We start from the raw sequence: 12,571 nt of genomic DNA, 5'->3' as shown, positions 1-12,571 counted from the left end.
CTTAAGCTTTCTGTCAGTGGATTTTCTGTGAAGAGAGTAGGAAACTGCCATTACCCTCTGTGATACCCTAACAGGAAATACTTCCCTCATCAGCTGAGAAAGCATATTCATCTCATTGACAAATGCAAATTAGAGGTCCTTGTTTTGCCTCAAATTCTGTGCTGCTTCTCAGATTCAGATGACCTCCATGACCTTGTCTTAACTGCCTGCTCTGTATGTGAGTCTGGATCATGGGCTTCATCAGCTCCGGGACACTAGTTTTTGAAATCACAGATCTGTAAGGTAATTCCCTTGGCCTCTGACAAAGCAATTTCTCCAGGTCCGAGGAATGCAAGCTCACAGTGTTATGCGAGTAATATGCAGGTCTCTGTCTCATTGGTATTAACACCCTTTTGTATTTTGCCATCATGTAAAGTCACTGCAACTCTTCACTGCTGACATCTGTGCTTTGCCTCCTTCTGCAGCTGTTGGAACCTCCTGACAAATGCACTTTGAGTTCCTATGAGGAGATCTTTATACAATATATAGAACAAAGAACTTGTTCAAAGTCTATCTAAATGGGCTAAGAGAACAAGTTCCTATAACCACCATGAGATGGAATCCACCCTGGAAAGGTGCTAGCAAACCATGCGGGGATTTTCTAAGCCCCTTGAGTAGAAGTCTCTGACCAAGCTCCTGCTAAATTGGAGTTTACTCATTAGACCTCAGGGGGTGTCCTTCCATCTCTCAAGTACATTTGACAGCACCCCCTCTGAGGCTCATCCACAATTCTGGTATGGAAATGGCACACTCAAGTACTATTGCTACACTTTTAGCTGCACTAACTTAAGCCCCACCTAGAAAACCCATCTCCATGGGAGGAAAAAGATGGTCTCTGACATCCTCCCATGACGCATCATGCGCACGGTGATCCAGAAGTTCCCAACCTTGTCACAGAGTCCTGGGTCATGGCATCAGAGACTCCTGGCTGGGAGGGGACTCCATCACAGCTCCTTGTTTACTGATAAGATAACAGAGGTCCAGGGAGGTCAGGACTTAACCCTGAAGGAAATCACAGCCCTGCATACTACCCACACCTTCTCACTCCCCAGTCATGTGTCTTCTGCCCATGCCGCTCTGTCCATACATACAAGTATCGCCCCACAACGATTCAGTGACTAACAGTGCTTGAGAACTGGTTTTAAGCTAACATTAAATAATGAGTTATTGGGTGTTACCATATCTACTCATATGCAGGCACATGGTTTCAACTGAAAAGTAACTATGAATACAGATGAGACTTTTAAAAAACTCTGAACTAACTAGAAAGCTATGATACATATCTTTGTGTGTGCTTGTACATTTATCATATCAATGTGGAAAAATAAACTTATTTTTGAGAAGTCATGGCTATCTGATTATTTCTCCCCTCAGACAACACCAAAGTTAAAGCTATCTTTTAAAGCACTTGAGATTTCTAAAGTGTGTTTCTATGTTCTCCTAAATATCAATACACTTGGTTATACTTTCACCCTACTCTAATTTGAAGGAACAGGAGTCTTGTTAATAATTTACAGATTTTTCATTTTTACTTTTTCTTTATAAACACTATTAGTGCAGTGCTGTGGGCAGAGCATAGACTTTGACACTCAATGAAAACACATCAAATCCAGCTTGACCACTTGTTAGACATCTGATGATAACTCTGAACCATCATGATTCAGTCTTGGGAGGACTGTTGTGGTGATTAAAACAATACTGTATTTATAATAACAACCATGATGTCAGACACGTCACTCATCAGTTTATGGGCGGTACTGCTACTTAGAATCCTCACCCAAATGAATCTCACAGACAGAATGATTCCATTAGATTTTAAGTCAGTTCATTCCAAAAAAATTTGCTTTGCCTTGATTGTACAAATGGTACCAAGGGAAACAAACACTCCCTTGACTGTATAACAAGAGAAGAGGAAGAAAGTAATATTAAGTCAACCATAAGAATGAATATATTTATCCGTTTTTGAATGCCAAAACGTGCCAGGTCTCTATTGCGCATCCCATCTGAAATCTAACTCTCAGCCAGGATACAGAGTTATCTGTATTTTGTAAAGTTTAAATGAGGAAATTGAGGCCCAGAGAAATTTCTCAAACTTGCCAGAAATTACATGGTTAGTGAGAGAAAAAGCCTGGATGCCAGTTCTTTCTAATTTCAAAACCTGCACTTTTCTAGCATTCAACATCACTTTAAAGGAAAAAAAAAAACAACAATGTTTAAAACTAGGAAAGTTCTCTCAATGAGCGTAGTGGAGTCTGCTTTTAGACCCAACAGTGACATTGGGAAGAACATGGACAGGCAGTTAATTGTACTAAAATGATGCTGTGGGAATCATAGTCAAATGGAAGAGGGAAGAATTCATTAAATTCATAAATATTTTCCCACTATTTTTTAAAGATTTATTTATTTACTTTAGAGAGAGAGAGAGCATGCGTGCAAGTGGGGGAAGGGGCAGAGGAAAAGAATCTCAAACAGGACCCTTCCCCTCCACCCAGCTGAGCATGGAGCCTGATGCAGGACTTGATCTCATGAACCTGAGATCATGACCTGAACCGAAATCAAGAGTCTGATGCATAACTGACTGAGTCACCCAGGCGCCTCTCCCACTTTTTTTTCAGGAGCACGTGTGGAGTCAGGAAGTCAATGCCTTAGTAGAGAAGACATCATAGGAAAGTAGTAGGAACAGAAGGAGAGCTCTGCAGAAAACTCTTTTGTTTCGATCACAAGGAACAAAATGTTGATGCCTTCATACCGAGTGACTCAATCCCATGTTTGGTGCCTTTACCGTGGTGGTTTGTCATCCACACTCTGCATTGCTCTCTTTCCTATTTTATTCTTTCTTTGTTTCCTTGCTAAGCACTTGCTATACTGAAGTCAAGTTCCAAGGAGTCTAACATTGTTTTGTCATTGTTATTGGTGGTGGTGGTGGTGGTGTTTGGGTTTGTTTGGTCCTTGAGAAATACGATAACCACCACTGAATTTCAATTAGTTTAAAAGGCTTACAGGCCAAATGACATAAAACACCAGTTGCTTTTTTAAGACTGTAAGGGGGAGCACAGAAAGGCTTCCTGGACTCCGTGGTTCGGAGAAGACATGACTTTTGCACATGGTACATCTTCACAGAGCATTCCCAGCTCCCACAGGGGACATTGGTTGTTACCTTTCCTTGAACCCCACAGAAGTTTGATTTCTACTATTGCCTTGTTGCATTTTATTGTAATTACTGTCAATATTTGTTTAGACCTTTGCTTCTTTTCCTGGAAAACCTTCTGGGGCTTGGGGCCATTTCTTTTCCTTGTTTCCCAGTGCCTAGTAGAGTGCCTCAGGAGATGGTCAACCAATATTTCCTGACTGAATGTCATTAATGACTGGTTGTCCTTCAGCATGAAATCGAGAATGAAAGCTACCCCAGCAGCCTTATTTGCAACAAAAGTCCTGCCCTCCTAAAAGTCTGTAGGGACAAGTCAGCATGCCCACATCTATAGCTCACTTAATCAGCTTGCAGCATTTGCTCCTGGGCCAAGAGTGAGAGTCAGGTCCACCAGATATATTTTGTAGATTAGAATCCCACTTTCATAGCTTTCCTGGCTGTAATTAATCTTAGGATGATCCATTGACAAATCTGTGAGCAAGGGAATAGTCCACGTGTTTCCAGAATTATGTACACAACTGCCAAATTGCATGCCAATCTTTCCACCATATTCTTTGGGGCTTCATAACTAGAAGAGCTTCTCCAGCCAGCAGCTGGAGGGATATTATAGTTTGGAGAGGACCCAATTACTGTGCATCCTTCTAATTAATGCAATTATCAAAGGAATCTATTAAAAATAGGGCACTAATTAATTGTATCCAATTAAGATTTGAAACTATAAATTCAGCAATTATTATTTCACATATTTTTTTAAAAACATTTCTTGAAGAGACAACTGACTATAGGATACCTAAATCAGGCAGAGAGAAAGACTGTAAACCTTTGGATGATATTTGTATCAATTTCCTGAATAGTTTCTTCAATAAAGTTGAAGAAGGGCCCCCCAAAACATTGAAGCCCCCCAAAAATTTAAATAATGAGACCCTACAATATTGTGGATCAGATCATTTGTATTTGGGTTAAAAATCTTTAGAGTGATATCTAGGAATGTATGAGTTGGGAGAAGAGAACCGTTTCATTTCAAAATACTGCAAAATATAAGTAGAAGAGTCTCCTTTCCCTTCTGTAAGTTTTCTAGAAGATCCTCTATTGAGACAAGAATCCATAGCAATGAACTCCAAGAAGGCAAGAAGTCATACAGATTAGATATTCTCACGTTCAAGAGCACAGTACACTTGCTTAGTTTGTGCGGCTGCCTAAGTAAGTTCACACCTTACAACATGGTGTGGGAAGTTCCTTACAATGAACCTGTGGACATTGTGTGAGTTTGACTCATTGCTATTTCATATAACCCTAGTGAGATCATAGGAAGGGCATGTAATACTCACAGCGCCCTGATCCCAAGTCAAAGAAAATGTGACAGGAACATTTTATACAAAGAAGAAAGTACCTTTTCTGCTTCTTGTCAAATTACCAAGTAACAGCCATTGTATTTCATTGTGATAAATATTCTGAAGGCACATTCAGTTCCTCATGTCTAGTTAGGCTGTGCCAAGTCAGCTCTTAGAGGTGTAATTGTGGAATAAAGACTACCGAATCTGTATGCTCATCATTTTATATGTATAATGTGATTATCAAGAGACAAAAATCTAGCACAGACACTGGTATTCATAGACATAATCCACCCATTCCACACCACCCCCCAAAAAGCAGATTTTCCTGCGTGAATTTACTGGAATGGTAAAAGGCTATCTATTGCTAATTAGTATTCCATATAGTCTTAAAATCACCAAGTCTCCCATATTTTACATATCAAGTTATGTTGTCAAATATAGAGAATAAACAACATATCTTGCCTACAATCTTCCTTTCTTCATAACCAGCAAGTATTTCCTTTCCGGAGTTTCCGAGAAAGAGAGCACGTATGAAGGAGCAGAACTCAGGTTTTTCATGGACTCATGCCCCCAGTAGAGGGCAGGAAGCAGAAACAGCTGGATGACTATTGCATCCAATTTAACTCTGGGTTATTTGTCCCCAGGCCTTCCCGTCTAGACCTTTAAACAAGTGGAAGTGAATGCCTGGCAGCAGTGGAGTTAGTGAGAGCATCACGCCATACACACCATGTCCAGGTTTGGAGACAGACATCCATTTGGATAATCCTGGCGGAGACTCAAACTTTTAGCAGAGACACTTGATGCATAGAATACTTGGCATCTTGGCCATGCTGAGACCCATCTGTCAGAGTGGCATCCTGCCTATTCCAAGTTGGTTGGATCTTTTCAGTAAACCATAGGTGCCAGGCAAGGGTGGGTCTTCGCGGGGAGCATGTATAAAACTGCACATGTCATCTCTTCTACAAGAAGCCCTTCTTTTCGGCCAGTCCCCATCCCTGGCCCCGAGCCCTGCACTCACCACACCTGTTGACACTTGTTCAGAGAATAGACCAGATCTGCCCTGGAAAGGCAAAGCCAGTGCTGCAAATCATGTCCTGATGCCAATAAGACAGGTGGTGATTCAGCAGGCATCTGATGAAGTCAGGAAGATAACTCAGGGCATAAAAATGTTTTTATAAAAGAAAGTAGAGTGTTCTCTGTGGGAGCACTTTGAGGCAGCTCCATATATGACCAAAACTAAGTGACTAAAGAGAAGGCTAGCTCATTAGGGTTACAAGGACGTGAGCTAATATCAAAATAAGAACTTGGTTTTCACATCAGCAGATCGAGTGGAAGGTGTTTGTGTGCAACTAATAACTATGGCACAACCCTTTGAAAAAAGGATCAGTGATAGAATTAGCACGTCTTAAAACATGCAACGGGGATTTATTTACTTTAGGTCAATTCTTTGTCAATGACGATCGTTTTGCAATTTGTAAGGAGTGTTTGCTTTCTCACTCATTGAGACGTAAAGATTAAACATTGTTGTCTAGAAAGAGAAAGTGTATGTGAAAATCAAATGCTGCCCTACTTAGTCAAACACCACGGGAAGACAGAATGCAAGAATTTCAAATATCAAGCTATCCTATCTTGGAAACTTTGTAGCCATAACCTCTAATGAAAATATCTTACATAAAGAATCTAAAAATTTTCTTTATAGATGGTTTTATTTTATCAGGTCTTGTAAAGTAATACGGCTGTCATGACATTGCAATCAAAAACAGGGGGCTCCAAGGCTCGTATTTGAGCAATGCTACAGTGAGATGCTGAACTGTTCCTGGCATCTTAACGGGGTGCTAGCCTACTATTCAGAGTAGATAATGCATGTAATAGAAACTCTGAGAATATTTTACTTTTGAAGAAATTACATAGCTATCCTCAGTAACATTACATCTTGACTGGCAGTTGCCTACAAAGCACGGATAGGGTATAAGACCCTTAACCAGGCATCCCCAGGAGTCCGGACTCAAGGAGAGCCACAAGGATGCCATGTCTTCAGAACACAGATGTCAGATCTGCAATTCCTAGCAATGAAATCCAAAATACAGAAAGTTCTGCATGATAGGACCCGAGTGCAGTGGTGACCCCAAAAGAGAAAAGAAGTCCCGAACATTGTAGCATCTGAGATGGACACTGCCATGCGTGTCTTGAGAACATCTTCCTTTGAACGCAACCGTGCTTGAGTGCCCTGTGGCTCCTGCAGCAAAAGGTGTGTGACAAAGGACACTGTGCCCACAGAGCCACAGAAGCATGGGGCTCACTGCCCTCCCTCGGTGCCACAGTACCTGGGTGGCCCTGCACAGTCTTCTTTCGGTATTTCTGAGCTTTGCAAATCACATAGCTTACTGTCCTTTTGTTTTCGTTTGCCAGAAATCTCAGAGTCCAGTGAATGTCCTGTAGGCACATTACAACCTTTGGCGCTCTTTCTTACCTAATCTCCTCCTCCTGTCCTTCCCATACACCGTGGCTTCCTTACCCGTTGTCCAGTTCACTGCACAATAGCTATCTCTGCTCAAATCTATCTTAAGAAAAGGATGGGGATATCACATAAAGAGCCATGTTGCACATATAGATGACCTCTGTGATGTCGTGCTTGAAAAGATGCCAAGGTGAAAGCAGAATCGGGTGACGTCAGATTGATAAGTATGTCCTTTCTTTACCCAATCTTCTCATTTCAGTTAAATAAATTCATTATCTGATTATAAAATTTCCATAAATTCACCAAAAACATGGCATTCATGAACCTGATGCCCAAGAGCATGTGTGTACCTATGTTTTATGACGGAGGCATACCCATGCATGTGACTGTGCGTGAGTCCGTATGTTCCAAAGACCATCGCACACAGACACGCCCAACAACAAAATACAGCTTTCTACCACTCGACAGAAAGTGAGTTTTTAAAAATGTATTAAAGGTGACTAAATAAGCCAGAAGTAATCAAATGAGATGCTAGTATTTGTGTGTTCAGTGTGTTTGGGCTTTTTTGCTCATTCTGACTTAATGCTATTGTTTCGGCACCAAAAGCATATGAATCATAAAGTGGGTCCTAGAGACATAGGGATGAATAGAACAAGGCAATAGTTTAATAGAGAAAATAATGATTTATGTTTTTAAGTAACATTTTATACCTCACTTATAAAAGGCTAACATATAAATGTATTTACTAATTTAAAGTCTCTGATGTAAAATTAAAATCTTGTAAAGTTGAAATACGCTTGAAATTCAAATACATTGTAACTTGTCACAGCTGTAATTCAGAAATAATACCTTGAATAAAAAATAATAATTCTGCCACAGTGTATTGAGAACTTTCTTGCTAAAAAAACTTTGCTGGCTTAGGCTTTAGCAGATATAAATGTACTAATAATTTTGGAACAGTAGAAATATGGCCAATGTTTTCAGTATAAAAATATGTACTGAGGTTCGACTTGTATTATCTTGAGACATTCTATGGAATTTTAAGCAGGGTATTGTTTATTTTGTTAGAAACAGTGGAAGCCCATATTAGCTTCATGTCGTTTATAAAACACTGTCACAATACGAAATAATTTGATATCCAACACTCTAATATTCTGTACCAATAATATAAAAGGATTTAATACTAACGTTCATATACTTTGTATCAGTAACGAACATGGTAAGGGGAAAAATGAAAGGAAATGACAAAGAGAAGGTAATATTGAGATAAATCAAAGTAGTTCATTAAACAAATTCCCACCCCATAGATGTGATATTTGTAATACTGAGTCAATACCTTTCCTAGGAATGTGATGCTTATTGTGCTTAACCCTTAGAAAGGTCAAGGTTTTTGTCCTTGATGATGCTCAAATTTCTTGCGAATACTATTATTCTCATAACTGTTTGAATCAACTGATTCAAGTTGGTGTTCGAGTCTGCAGTGCGGAAAATCAGAAAATTAATAATAAAGTCTTTAGACAGAAAATACACTGGAAAGTCTGCTATGAAGAATCTAGAAAATCCAGTCATAACTTGAAAATCAAGTTTAATCAACTGAAAAACATATCTCTGCAACAAGATCATTTTTCTTAGTACTCCTGGGTGAAGCTGCTTTGGACCTCTTCTCAAAAATCGTCATTGTGATTTAAGGTTAGAAACTGCTGACTTTCAAGCTACTTTTTTTTTTTTTTTTTAAGATTTATTTATTTGAGAAAAAGAGCATGAGAGAGAGCACGAGCTGGGGGGGAGGGGAAGGGAGAGGGAAGGGGCAGAGGGAGAAGCAGACTCCCCTTGAGCAGGGAGCCCCAAGACACAGGGCTCACTGTGAGGACCCTGAGATGGTGACCTGAGTCAATGTCAGACACGCTTAACCGACTGAGCCACCCAGGTGCCCCTTAAGCTTCTTCTACTTGCCTTTCTTCCATCTAGAAGCTTCTGGAAACAACAGACACAACATCTACAGTTAGCCCATCTGAATGGGAGTGCTGGACACGTGTTCATAGGATGAGGGCAGACCCAGAGTAATTCAAATTCCAGTAAACATTCTTTTTAATCTTCCAAAGCCATTCCCAAAATCATTGCTATACACGAAATATATGTATAATGCGATTTCTATATTCTTCGAGATCATTTTAAGAATTACTATACAGTGTCCCCTGGTGACAACACCGCACTTTCCAAATGCATGGGTGTGTGTGTGTGTATAAATATATATGCATATTTACTATTTTATAATTATTAAAATAGTTATTGAAATATCTTATAAATTATTGAAATAATTAGTGAATATCTTAAACCATGAACATAGAAATTATGATGCATATTAATGTACAAGGTATATTTTTTCAAATACATTTTATTTCACTCAGATAGTAGAAGCCTCATCAAGGAATATTAATTCCTCACAGAAGTGATGATGTGTTTCCACGTGTGCGTCTGTGTGTGTATCTGCGTGCATGTATGCAGGACTCTGTATGGCATATTTACTCACCTTGAGAGGAAATTTGTTTATCATTGCTGTTCTAATGATTTGCTCTTCTCCACCAGCCACTGATTCTTATGCTTTGCTTTCATGGCTCATGGGAAAGAGGGTTATACAGGCTCAGGGGAGCTTCGCTGAAACTGGAAGATGCCCAGGAAGGGCTGCACTCAGCAGAAATGCAACATTTCATGCAAGAAGCCAACCTCTGGCTTTGTGGACATACTTTTACATCTGTCTGGAATAACTGCATACCCCTCTCTCCCACAGCCAGCTCTGCCTCAGATCCAATCTTACAGCTTCCTTCCTATTTAAAGGCTTCTGAGAATCCCCAGCATGAATAAATTGCCCTTCTAATGTGAACCCAGAACACCCGGCTTTCTCAGCCATAATCCCGAAAATCACTGCACTGTAATTGCCCATTGGCTTTTATGTATCTCCCACTAGATAGCATATTCTAGAAGGCCAGAAGCTGTGCGTGTGCGTGTGTGTTACTCTATCCCCAGCTCTAACATCACAGTACGTACATGCAGATACGTATCCCTATTCAGCTTTCTTGCGTCACTTATCCCTGCCCCTTCCCATCGCACCCCATGCTTCTAATTGTCTATAATTACACTGACCAAAATAGTTGCAAAATGATGTTTTATAGGAGCAAATTTAGAAATTAAAGGTCATAGACACATTCAGCAATAAGAACATTTAATAGTTTGATATTATAACATAGATCTTCCCGTTTTAAAATTTGACATGTTCTAAGTCACTGGTCAAACCGTCTGTACTCTCGGTATTTAGGTGCACATACTGTGTTTATTTCCTGAAAACGTAATGCATAGACTTCTGACGAGAAGATATGCATATACAAGGAACATTATACCTTGCCCGCATGTAAAATGGTACAAGCCGAAAAAATCTCCTGTGGCAACAATGGACCTTCAAACTAGATCCTCCCATGACACATTATGTGCTCTGTGTTCTCACAGTCCTATAGGATTAGAGTCCTACAAGGGGCTGCTGGAGGACCCCAAAGTACCCTAAGAAGTATTTTTCCCCTAAATAGGGCAGTGACTGTAGACTCTAATAGTTCCCTTATCAAGCCTTTCCTACAGCTGGAGTCCTAACTGGAGCCTTGTCCAAGTTCCAAAAGGGAATCATTTTCCTCCAGCTTCCTGTAATTCTGAGTAGTGGTATATGTGCACACTGAGATCTTCCAAAATAGAAATACACTCACGCATACAGTAACGAAGTCCTTAGTATTTAGCTACACTAAATGGGGAGGCGCCACCTGAGCACCACAGTAAGACTGCTTAGACTTGGGAAGACTACCTTAAATGGGATTTGAAATAGGGACTATCAGTTATACTAGCATGAAATTAGAATAAGTAATTATAATACAATGGTTTTTTAAAACTTTGCACCAAAGGTTTTCTTTCAATAGTTACATAACAATAGATGCAGTGGTTCATTTGTTAAATAGCTTCTTTTTCCTTCTGCCCCTTGATACTTGACTCACTCCTGCCTCTTCCTCAAAGACAGGAGTTGGTGATTTTGCATTGCCTGGGAGGATGGACTATTCTTTCTGGAGGTGCCATTAACCTGAGAAATTAGAAATATAAGAATGGAGCTCCCAGTTATGACCTAGTATCAAGTAGAACTTGGTACTCTCAACCTTCTCTATTCCATAATAATTTCTGCCCTTGCAGGAACTTGCCAGGGCACCATGAAGAAGTCACTCTATGTTCATATTTTGGAAGCAAAGCTGATAACTGTAACATTAGGTTTTTGTAATTATCAAATGAGATAGAGGCAACTGGTAGAGGCAACTGGTCCATACACCATATGCCCTACACTAACTTATTTCCCTGAATAGGTTTCTTCAATTCAGTTTTTATAGGGAAAGGAAGTGGGTTAGCAAGTCATCCTCAACTTTGGAATCTGAGTCATCTTTTCATTGTCATGCAAAGTGTTGGAATTAGAATAGAATTCATTATGGTCCTCGGCTAGCTCTCAGCTCTCATGAAATCCCAATCACTATGGGGGAAATGATGAATACTTCATGCCCCTTCCCTCATGATTCTGATAATGCAATAAAGCTTCTGGGCACACAAACAAAAATCCATGGTCACTTCCTACACTAGATAGGGAACTAATAATCCTGGTTCGAAATAAATGAATGATTGACTGAGTTCTGGTTATGTCAGTTATATTTACATGACCATAGTAAGACCATAACCATGGTAAGACTGCTGCAGACACAGTTTCATATGACATTTTGAAGATAATGTTCACCAAAATAATCTAAGAATATTCATGTAAAATGAGTCTTGCTCTTAAGAATTTGAACTCTTTCTATTTTATTGTACTGAGAACTAGTGATATGGTATTTTCAATAAAAGGAATAACAACAAATATAATAACGCTGGCAAAACTTACAAGGGACTTCCATAAATATTATCTCATTTAAGAATTGCTCAAACTTTTTGATATGCCCATCATATCATTTTCATTTTACAGATTAGGGTTCATGTGCAAAATGATTTTTCCAGTTTCTCCAGCTAGTGAAAGACAAACCTGGGATAGGAAGCCAGATCTTCTCTCTCCAAATACCACCTCTTCCTCTATTTTGTGAAATCTAATACTTTGTATCCACCATAGTATCATCTACATTGCACAAAGATATTCAATAAATATTTGTGGAATGAATGAATGACTTAAATCACTGCATACATTAAGTATTCTGAGTTATTATCCAATGTGCCTGAATATCTCATAGGTCAAAACCAAGACACAAGATCTTGAGTTTGGAGCCTAATTAGACACAGCAGGTTAGCATTACAGGTCTCTCTGATTGCTCAAACCCCTGAGTAGTGGACACCAGCAGGGCAATCCTAACACAGTGACATCAGACAGTAATGCATGGCCCATTCTGGTTTTACAGTGTGGACCACTTTTTGTGAGAGAAATGTGCTCAAATGATTTAACTTGCAGGTTGATTTCTGGATACCAGCAGATGGCCACTGACTTGATCACAACTGGTTTCTAGTCATGTGATTTCCTGTTTAAATTCTGATTTT

The sequence above is a fragment of the Ursus maritimus genome, unplaced genomic scaffold (genome assembly GCF_017311325.1).
Source record: "Ursus maritimus isolate PB19 unplaced genomic scaffold, ASM1731132v1 scaffold_28, whole genome shotgun sequence".
NCBI classification, from domain to species: Eukaryota; Metazoa; Chordata; class Mammalia; order Carnivora; family Ursidae; genus Ursus; species Ursus maritimus.
The sequence above is the reverse complement of the archived record's forward strand: the minus strand, read 5'-3'. Positions refer to the sequence as shown.